This window comes from Lygodium microphyllum, chromosome 4 (genome assembly GCF_053477565.2).
Source record: "Lygodium microphyllum isolate KBCC chromosome 4, Lygodium_microphyllum_v1.1.10, whole genome shotgun sequence".
In the NCBI taxonomy this organism is placed as follows: domain Eukaryota; kingdom Viridiplantae; phylum Streptophyta; class Polypodiopsida; order Schizaeales; family Lygodiaceae; genus Lygodium; species Lygodium microphyllum.
Window position 1 is genome coordinate 152,858,782 of NC_141138.1, and position 11,732 is coordinate 152,870,513.

Genomic DNA, 11,732 nt, shown 5'->3' on the forward strand with positions numbered 1-11,732 from the left:
AAAAGGAGCTTCTGACTATCAAAATGTAGAAAACAACACACTCAGAAGAACATTAGAATGTTCGAATAGCAGGTTTCTGTCCTGAACATCCCATTTTGAGCTAGTTAGTGCAATAGCTCGATCAGAAACAAATGTTTGCTCACAAATTTTAAAGGGATTTTTTGTCACAAACTCAAATGAATCATTGAGTTTGTCACCCAAACCCTGAACCGAGAAATCGATAGAGACTATTTTGCAATTAAAGCATGACTACCACTTGATAGAGGAAGTTCTCCACTGTCTGCAATAGTCATTTTCCGCTTAGGAGCCCCACTTTGTGTACCCTCTACTTCCACTTTATACACCACATCCATCCCACTTATAACCTTTCCAAACACCACATGCCGACCATCCAACCAACTTGTTTTAACTGTAGTTATGAAAAATTGAGACCCGTTGGTATTGGGACCCGCATTGGCCATGGATAAAACACCTAGACCAATATGCTTGAGCTTGAAATTCTCATCAGCAAACTTCGTTCCATAAATGGACTCCCCACCTCTACCATCACCAAGGGTGAAGTCACCACTGTGAGTCATGAAGCTTGGAATAATTCTATGAAATTTTGATCCCTTGAAATGGAGTGGGTTACCACTAGCTCATGTTCCTTTTTCCCCTGTGCAGAGCGCTCGAAAATTTTCTGCAATCTTTGGTACCGCTTTCCCATACAAGCCCAGAATGAACAAGTTATGTCATTTCATGCGTTAAGAAACCATGCCAACACCAAGACAATCGCTGGCAACAATTCATCAATGTCAAAAGCTGAACAACAACTTCCTTTAACTGGCATTCTTCAACCTGAGCACTTCGTTACATGAATCTGTAAAAGCACAAGGAAACTTGCCCTTGAATATGCAGACCTCCCAGATTGCAATTGAGCCAGCCAATCAAAGCTCTTTACCGACTGAGAAACAGATGGATTTCTCAAATCTAAGTACCCCTTGTTCAGTACTTTCTGCATGCCAACCGGTCTAGCTGGGATGGCAGTAGCTCCCTCTGCAGATGGAGAAACATTCAACGGCCACCTCCAACTCCTGCTCCTCCAAACCCTCTACTATGCCCTCGCAGCTTGTAGGTCTTCTGTAAAGCTTCTGTTCAGTTCATTTCAGTTCTGTTCTGTACTGTAGCTATTCTATGACTGTTCTGTATGCTTCTGTATGTGTTCTGATGGATGAGAGTGTAGCTTGGGAAAGTTTTCTAGCCTTGGAAAGAGGTGAATACAAGTGCTAAAGAGCTGAAACAAGTGGAAGAAGTAGCTGCCAAAGACTCAAGTGAAGACTAGAGTGAAGTGACAGTAGTGAGCTATGAAAGGATACTGTAGTGGCTTTGGTGACTCTTCATATCAGACATACCTCTTTGGAGGGGTATCCACGACCTAAGAAGGATTATTGAGAGTGATTTTGAGAGATTGTAGTGAGGATATGATGTATTATTGATGGAGAGAGAGAGGGAGAGTCAGAGATAGCCAATTCAACTGAAGCAGAGTGATTGTATATGAGAGATTGAGATAGAAGACTATGAAGATATTGAAGATGAATACTATGTGATGTATTTCCATTCAAAGATGGTGTATTCCTTTGCTTTCTTTGTTCTATTGATGGATGTTGTGAAGATATTGAAGAATATGGTTGATTCTATCAAAACCGTGGGAGATCTACATGATGCTGTATGAAGATTTGTTGTGCCTAGTGTTATTTTCTTCATTGTGATCATATGAAACATGATAAACAAGCTTGTTGATGTTACAAGATAGATTTTCTTGCAAGAGAATTCCCTTTTCCTTGGTGTCCCTCTTGGGGCTCCATCATGCGAACTATTGCCAATATGAACCAAATCCTTGCTGATTAGGGCTAATACATTCCCAACAAGAGCATAACCTTACCAAACATGACTTCTCAAGACCGATCATAAGCATCATTACCAAGATTGCCAATCAAAGGCATAGGCATACCCCGTGAGTACCATTTCCACTTGCATAAATATCTTCACACCAACATGAGCATATAAGTGCCACTATCAAGAGAATCAAAGTGCCATGCCTTAGCTTTGCAACTAAATCACTACACTTTAGGAAATCAATTGAATATGTCTTACAGGAGCTCTGGCACACAACCAAATGGGGGGACCTTGAATCTCAACTTCTCTGCATGTATCTTGGTGAGCTTACAGTCTTGATGCCATCAAGGGCATGGCTCTCCTGCTAAATGTAGTTGCTCATACGGGTCTTGAATCGCATGAGAATGGGAAGGAGATTGCCTTAGAAAGTAAGCTGTTGGCGAAAAAATAATAATCACAAAGATTGTTCCAAAGGAGCTCAATGTTTGAATGCGATAGAGATAAAAAAAAACTTCACATGCAGAGAGTGGTTGCCTCTTTCAGTAATGTAGCAGAATTCTTCTACTTGTGGAACACAAATTTCCTCATATTTCACTACTATCAGCATGCATGCAACAAACTAAATCCTCATATCTGTCTGATCAACTGTTAGCTTGCCACCATAGTTCCTCTTCACAATGTACCTCCAACAAACTAAAAATCTGACTTTCACAGACCTGCAGTTTGCATTTCAAATAGTTGTGGCCAAAAAGGGAAGTACATATAGTGGAGCAAATGCTATCTCAATTGGTTTTCATTAGTCACACCAAGACCTTTGTCAACTCATGTGGATAGTGAGCTGCCTAAAAGGAGCTTCTGACTATCAAAATGTAGAAAACAACACACTCAGAAGAACATCAGAATGTTCAAATAGCAGGTTTCTGTCCTGAACATCCCATTTTGAGCTAGTTAGTGCAATAGCTCGATCAGAAACAAATGTTTGCTCACAAATTTTAAAGGGATTTTTTGTCACAAACTCAAATGAATCATTGAGTTTGTCACCCAAACCCTGAACTGAGAAATCGATAGAGACTATTTTGCAATTAAAGCATGACTACCACTTGATAGAGAAAGTTCTCCACTGTCTGCAATAGTCATTTTCCGCTTAGGAGCCCCACTTTGTGTACCCTCTACTTCCACTTTATACACCACATCCATCCCACTTATAACCTTTCCAAACACCACATGCCGACCATCCAACCAACTTGTTTTAACTGTAGTTATGAAAAATTGAGACCCGTTGGTATTGGGACCCGCATTGGCCATGGATAAAACACCTAGACCAATATGCTTGAGCTTGAAATTCTCATCAGCAAACTTCGTTCCATAAATGGACTCCCCACCTCTACCATCACCAAGGGTGAAGTCACCACTGTGAGTCATGAAGCTTGGAATAATTCTATGAAATTTTGATCCCTTGAAATGGAGTGGGTTACCACTAGCTCATGTTCCTTTTTCCCCTGTGCAGAGCGCTCGGAAATTTTCTGCAATCTTTGGTACCGCTTTCCCATACAAGCCCAGAATGAACAAGTTATGTCATTTCATGCGTTAAGAAACCATGCCAACACCAAGACAATCGCAGGCAACAATTCATCAATGTCAAAAGCTGAACAACAACTTCCTTTAACTGGCATTCTTCAACCTGAGCACTTCGTTACATGAATCTGTAAAAGCACAGGGAAACTTGCCCTTGAATATGCAGACCTCCCAGATTGCAATTGAGCCAGCCAATCGAAGCTCTTTACCGACTGAGAAACAGATGGATTTCTCAAATCTAAGTACCCCTTGTTCAGTACTTTCTGCATGCCAACCGGTCTAGCTGGGATGGCAGTAGCTCCCTCTGCAGATGGAGAAACATTCAACGGCCACCTCCAACTCCTGCTCCTCCAAACCCTCTACTATGCCCTCGCAGCTTGTTGCGCACCAATTCAGGGCCCGCCATAACGCATTGCACGGTCAGTGGCGTGCTCCATTATTGGAATTTTAATCGCATTTGAGCTCTACAAATGGCCAGTTCTGCAGTAGATTTGAAATGCCACTAATTTTTATGCCCATGGCCATCAGAAAGGGAAGAAGAGCCTTTGCCAGAACTGTCCAGGTCACCTCCTCTTCAACCTCGCGTCCTACCTCGCATGAGTAATACACTCTGGTGCATTGGATTGTGCCATCAAAACACTGAAGGCAAAGGGTCCCATGGCAATGTACAATGGCTTTGTACCGAGGGTACTAAGACAGGGCCCATACACAGTAGTTCTGTTTTTGTGACTCTGGAGGAAGTTCTATGCATACAACATCTAAAGTTAATACACCATCAGATGAAAGCTCATCTCCCTGCAGGTCCACTTCACAACATCCTTCTTCATCACCCTGTAGGTCTGAAGGTTGAAAACAAGCTGCCATTTTTGTCTCCTTGCCTCCATATTTGGCCAAGTCTCCTACCATAGCTCCTGTGTGTCTTCCAAGAAAGCTGCCATCTCTGCCTGTGTACCTTAAAAGTAGGGTTTGTTGTTGGAAAATGAGACTAGATTTGAGGGAAAGGAGAGAGAAAGAAAGGATCAAGAACTAAGCTCTGATACCAATTGTAATGAAGGAGACCTGAAAGAGAGAGAGGAAAGGAAGAAGACTGTAGAAGAGAGAGAAGAAGAGAGCAAAGGAGAGAGAAAGACTAGGATAAGAGAGAGAAAGACATGAAAAGGGAGAGAAAGAGAGAGAAAGAGGGGAGAGAGAGAGAGAGGAAATCATGGGAGATGATGGAAAAAGCTCTCACCTCATATGGTAGGTACATGCACTGCTAGGTATTTTTCGAGCAAGCTCTCTCCACCTTGAATAAGGCAAAAAATTCTCCTAGACAATGTGATGATAGTACAAATAGAAACACATATCAAAGTATGTAGATGTACTCAATTATTCCATGAAGTAGAAAATAAGCATGTTAAATCCACTTAATGTCATGGCCTCATGTTCATTCATGTGAGATCATAGGTTAATAAGTAAATGGATATGAACTAAGCTTAAAGAGTGGTGAAAAGAAAAGGGTACTAGGTGGATGAGATGTCCAGCTAGACATACAAATTTGGTTAGTTCTGAAAAAAAAAGGGCATTGCTACAGTTATTTCAGGAGGAATTAATCCGTCAAAAAGGAAGAAAGAGAGAGTATGCATGGCCATAAGAATCCAACGTGTGATTGCATGCATAAGCAGGAGATAACACTAAGATCAAAAGGGACTATAGGATGACGGAAAGCAACGATAATATCTCGGTATTGTGATCATCAACGACTGCAGAAATCAGATAGTGTTGATTTGAAGGAGGGTTGACTGCATGAAAAAGAGGACATCGTGATCATCCAGGGTCTCTAGTCCTTCCATGGGCTGCAAGAGACTGAAGGACTGCAGGGCTAGTGCAACAGCAATGGGGGGATCATGCAAGAGAAGAGAGCCATCGTTTCCAGCCAATTATAGTACGCAGCACGGCTGGCTTTTGCATGGCAAAGAGGCCTCGAACAGAAAGCTCACTGTTTTGAACCACATGGTGGGGGAAGGGTGTTCGAAGGCAATGTGACCAGCGCAGTACAGTTCTCGGGATCATCAGCTATAGGCTGAGTGCATAGCTGTGATTATAGGCGGAGGGACAGGCCGTCATGAGCACGAATTACCAGAAGCAAAGAGGTATGCATTGCTGATGCCGGGGATGTGATAATCGAGGGCCGAGGCCTGCTTTATAAAAGTGCAGACGACTGTAGCAAGCTGGTCATGTTTATAGAGGGCGGACTGATCAAATGAAGAAAAAATCAATTGAAGAGGGCCAGCACTCTCCTTTAATGGAGGATAAGGTGTGTGTCACACTGGTTTCCAGAAGAATTGCTGCCTCACTATCTCAAAAATCATCATAGTGATTTTGGGAGCGTGTCATCAAGCTCATCCAGCTACTGAGAAGGCAAGTAAGTAAAACATTACAAGAAGAGAAGGCAGCGTGAGGATCAACTATTATTATCATCGGTTCGACACCTCTATGGAGTTCCAGTCACAGCAATGCCTACATCACCCCATAAACCTTATTCTTTATCTTCGCAAAACGAAACCTATACGGTCAAAAGAAGTCCTAAGCCTCCTAGTACTATCCTCTATCCACGTGATCATCTTTTGTCTTTGCTAATAAGTATGAATTGGACTGCTGTATATTTTTACATGATTTAGATTAAACTGAATCTTTTTGATTGGGTGTGCTCATGAGAATATGTTGGTGACATACTTCATGCTTTGAGTTTGGCTACAATGGAATTTGCTATTCATGGCTCTCTTTAATGCTTTGGAGTAACTATGCTTAAGCTATATTTTGGACATTGAAGGTATCCTTACACATGCATGTTGACAAGGTGTTGTGATCCTTTATGTGTTATTGGTGCTTCATGCTTCTTGGATATATTCTCACATCTTCTCGTGTTACTTGAAAGATTTGGTGATCCATATATAGAGGTATGTTAGTTAGATGCATTCAAGTATTTTGATAGGTTGGTAGACATGGATCCCAAGGATGGGTTGTATTGGGATAAGTCTTGAGACTTGGTGTATCTACTTCCACTACCAAGGTTGCTCCAAGGACTATGATATCCAAAATCTACATCAATTGAGATAAAAACCAAGCCACAAAAACCTTATCGATACTCATTGTCTCTTCTTGTCAGGTTGTGTTTGGGGTTTTTCTCCTTGCTCAACTTGGACACCATATTTTTTGGTGCACCCACTGAGAAATATTGCAAGTGGCTTGGTTTTTGAGTTTGGGCAATTCTTAATCATGCCTTGCTTTCATGGGAATGTGGATGAAGATATTCATGCATGAATTTCTTGTGTTGAACAATGCATGCAGCAATTTCATGTTGTGGATGACGAGGCCCATGCATGTTTTGCTTTCCAAGGATTGGAAGGCTATGCATTGGAGGTCATGAGTTGTGTGCTCAATGATATTGTCACCACTTAGTCCAACATGGTAGCATTGCTAAAGAGTTTCTTCTTTCTTCGCTTTCTGAGTTCTACTTTGACTGGTCACACTTAAAGACACTTTCAATACATATATGAAAGGCATCTCAAATAGATCAGAGCAATGGGTCATTTTTATGAAGACTATCAAGATATTTTGGAAGCTATGTGGTCGAAGGTGCAACATATAGCCTATCAATCACATCCAAGTTTCAAAGATGCAAAAGAGAAGGCATCCACATATACATATGTAGAGGAAAGGTATGTTCCAGATGACACACAGTTCTTTTGATGAGGAAGGCAAGGATGTTTCCTCAAGTCCGATATGTTCGGCAAAGAAGAAGAGAAGGAAGGAGGGCTTCCTTTAATTCCCTCTAGCTCATGGTCGGGTGCTTTGTTTGCCCATCATGATGTTAATTTCAGGTTTGATACGTCTTGTGAGGATGATGTTTTGAGTAATGATAGTAATGATGATAATTATGACTATGATGCCTTTTGTGAATTGGATGATGAGTTTAGTTTTGTTAGTACTTATGTTGATGGTTTGGATGGTGTTAACAATGGTTATGAGATTAGTGATGATGAGTTTGTTAATGATATGTATATGGTTAAAGAAAGCATAGTTGAGCATAGGCCTTGTATGCTAGAAGCTGTGGGATCTTGTAAGAAGCACTCATTGGATTTGGCTCATGTTTCTTGCATTGGAAGACAATATTTGATGAGAGTGAACAAAAGGAAGATGTATGACAATGCCCTAAAAAAAGTAATATAGATAAGAAAGGACTAATAAGCCTTCTCTCTTTTGATGATTATTACGTTTCTCAGTCATGTATGCATGAGTCTTTTGTGGAAGGTGTTTATGCATATGTCATTACTTGTGTTTGTAGTATAAAAGCTTGTGGAATCGAAGGAGCCAGTTAGTCAAGATAACAAATTAGAAGAGAAACCTTCATGGATGAAGGAGTATGTAGGTATTTTCTTGGGAAATTTAATGAAGCCTCCACCTCAAAGAGAAATTGACCATTAAATTACGCTAATACCAAGAGCTGCTTCAATATTGTTATAAGATTGTATTGAATGTCCATACTTGAGGCTATTGAGTGGAAAGAACAAATCAAGCAATTATTGGATTGACTAAGAAATTTTCCATAGGGAGTCTCATTTCTATTTCAAAACAAGATAGATGGAACCCTTCATCTTTGCATTGACTATCACAAGCTAAACTGGGTCAAAGTTAAGAACAAGTATCCACTCCCTAAGATTAATGAAGAAGAAAATATCTTTTCAAATATCAACTTGAGGTCTAAATACTATAGAAAAGAACATATACCCAAAGTTGTCTTTAATAGAAGTAGACACCATGGGTTTATTTTTATGTATTTTGAACTAACCAAATGCTCTTGCAACCTTCAATAGATTAGTGTAGGACATCTTCCAACCTTATCTCAATGACTTTTTGCTCATATTTTTAAATGAAATGTTGACCTATTTCAAGAAAGATAAGGAATATGAGCTATGACTCCATATTGTTCTTGAAGCAATGAGGATGCACAAGATTTATGCTAAGTAGTAGTAGTGCACATTCTTCAAGAGACAAATTGAGTACCTTGGGTTTATAGTACCAAAAGAAGGAATTGTTGTGGATCTTATCAAGTTCAAGTATATACAAGAATGGCTATTCCCACTGATGGTCAATGAAGTGTATAGTTTCTTATGATTAAGTGGATGGTACCGAATCTTTATTAGGGATTATGCCATGATCACTGCATCTCTCACAGACTTGTTAAAGAAACAAACTCACATAGTATGGACTCTAGTTGAGAAATCAAGCCTTGAGAGACTCAATCAAAGCTTAGTAATTGCCTCCATTCTAAAGCTTCCTGATATAAATCAAGGATTTGTGGCTTGCAATAGATACAAGCTCTCTCCCATTGTATTGTGCACTTATGAAAGAGGGATATCAAATTTCTTGTTTGTTAAGGAAGCAGAAGACTCATGAAAGAAAGTATGCTATTCACATGACTTAGAATTGTTGGTTGTGATCTGTGCTCTTAAGCTGTGGAGACATCACCTACTTGGCAAGAAATTTACCTTGGTAATAGATCACAAGTTTCAAATGGCCAACCAGATCTAAACATGAGACAAAGAAGGTGGATTCAAGTCTTATGAGAGTTTGAGTTCAACATTAAATTTAGGCCAAGTAAGGAGAATATAGTTTTGGATGCTATAGGCTGCAAGGCATTCCTCAATACTCTCACTTTAGAGTAACCATCAGGGGTAGAATTAGTAGCTACTATAGTACCAATACCAAGTAATCCCTCATCCAAAGGACAAAGACTGAACTTGCAAAGGACCCTAAGTATAAATAGTTAAGAAGGGATGTTAAATAGTTAAGAAGGGATGTTCAACTTAAGGATCAAGATCCTAAGTTGCAACTTAAGTGTACTGAGACTTCTCCATTGAGGAAGATCTTTTGTACTTTAAGAAAATATCATGCATTCCTTCTAGCCACACGAACTAAGGAAGAAGATATTATGGCAAGAATATGACTCTCCATTCTCAAGTCATCTTAATTATGCTAAGATTCTCAATGTAATTAGGAAAAGCTATCATTGGGAAAATATTAGAGGTGATGCCATTGAATGGCTAAACTAGCAAAGGGTGAAAGAAAATCTTATGAAAATGCTAGGGAAACATCAACCCCCTATGGCATTCCTCCGATGAAGTGGGAATTCATTAGCATGGATTCCATGGTAGGGTTACTTTCAATCCAAGGAGAATATAACTCTACCATGGTGATATTAGACTTTGGTAGTTTTTTACAGTGCCCAAATGTACTTTCTATTGTATGGAAACTTATTAAGGTGTCAAACTATGGTGTGTTTAGGGCTTTCAGTGTGTTCATACTAGACTCTAGAGTTAAGCTAATCTAACTCTAATTAGGCACAATGAACTTTTAATCATTTCCTACATATGAAAAAAAAGGGAATTACTTATCCATTCCCTAGTTAAAAACACGCATAACTAGGGAAAGTAAATAATAGAGAAAATGGAACATTTTCTAGCTAGAGAAAGTAGGAATCACATAGGAAATTTCCTACATAGGAAATTTTTCCTATGTATTTTCCCTACATAGGGAGATGTTCCATTTTCCCTATTATTTACTTTCCCTACTTATATTTATTTTTAACTATAGAATTGATAGGAAATACCCTTTTCTTCTTTCATATGTAGGCAAATTTTCTTATGTGCAAAAATTTCCCTACATAGGAAAACTGTCCTATGTTTCTCCACATAAGGAAATTTCCCTACATCTAATAGTTTTCCTATACAATAAATTTCTTATGTTACTCTAATTTCTCTCTAATTGGAAATTTTGCATTTTTCCTAGTTTGCACATTCCTACTTATGTGAATTTCTAAGTAGAAATTATATAGTAATTTTTAAACTGGGAAATTATTTAGAGATTGTTTAGTTAATATCAAATAGGCCATAATACACATCTAATAGAATAGATAGGAAAATTTTCACTTTATCAGCTTCTTCTTTCATATGTAGGAAAAATTTCCTATGTGTAGAAATTTTGCTACACAGGGAAATTGTCCTATGTTTCTCCACATAGGGAAATTTCCCTACATCCAATAGCTTTCTTATATAAGAAATTTCTTATGTTACTCTAATTTCTCTCTAATTGAAAATGTTGCATTTTTCCTAGTTTGCACATTCCTACTTATGTGAATTTCTATATAGACATTATTTAGTAATTTTTAAACTAGGAAATTATATAGAGATTGTTTAGTTAATATTGAATAGGCCATAATACACATCTAATTGAATAGGTAGGAAAATTTTCACTATATAAGCTTCTTTTCCCTATGTTAAGAAAAAATTCTTGGATATGTAATATTTTTCTATATAAGCTTTTTTCTATGTGGAGAAAAGTTTCATATGTAGGTAATTTTATTTAAATAAAATACTCAAGTAATTTATATGACACCATAATATGGGGGTACTATATCCTTACTCTACTTGATTCCTAATGGCTAATGAAATGGTAAACATAGACATTGCATTGTAAATTACTAGGATGTAGAATTGAAAATCTCTATCACTTGTGTTGATGCCAACGCTAACGGGTTGCTTGGCAATTGCTCGAAGGAGGGCTTGCCCATCGTTGTCGGGTAGTTCCATGTAGCTATCAATGGTTATGGCATGCATGTCCCTTTGCAATACACAAAGATGTATAGGCACAATGAGAAGCTCAATTGAATTAATCACATAATGCAAAAAACATCAGGAACCCCCCACAAGTAAAACCTACTGACAGTGAAGAAAGAAAGATTAAACAGCCCTTGCTCACCAAGAACCAACACACAAGCCAACCTCAAAGTGAGGACACTATCAAGAACCAACACACAAGCCAACCTCAAAGTAAGGACACTATCAACAAACAACCAAAGTCAACAATAGCCAGCATCTAGACTTGCAAGACAAGAGAGATTATAGACATAAGTATAGAGCAAAAACATGAAAATGAAATGAAAAATTACCCACAAACATATACCAAGAAACCTTTAGCAACTAGAACAAATAACACCTGTTGTTAGGAAACAAGCACAAAAGGCTTGAAAAAACATCACATTGTTGTCAAATGGGGCTGAAAAGAAGATAGACAACAAGGTGCCCGAATGTACAAAAATGCCTAAGAAGCAACTCAACCAAGTAGGATAATGTTGCAGTACCACATTATATGCAAGGCACACGGCAAGGAGCAACACTTTCTTGCCAACCAAGCTCACACTCTAGCAACATCAATCCATAGGAGACGACTACAGAGGAGAC

The 11,732-nt window shown here is 38.8% G+C and overlaps 1 pseudogene; it reads right to left on the minus strand.

Annotated features, from left to right (window-relative positions):
* Positions 1–227: 227 nt before the first annotated feature.
* On the minus strand, positions 228–719 carry LOC148037786 (peptidyl-prolyl cis-trans isomerase CYP19-4 pseudogene; annotated as a pseudogene).
* Positions 720–11,732: the final 11,013 nt, after the last annotated feature.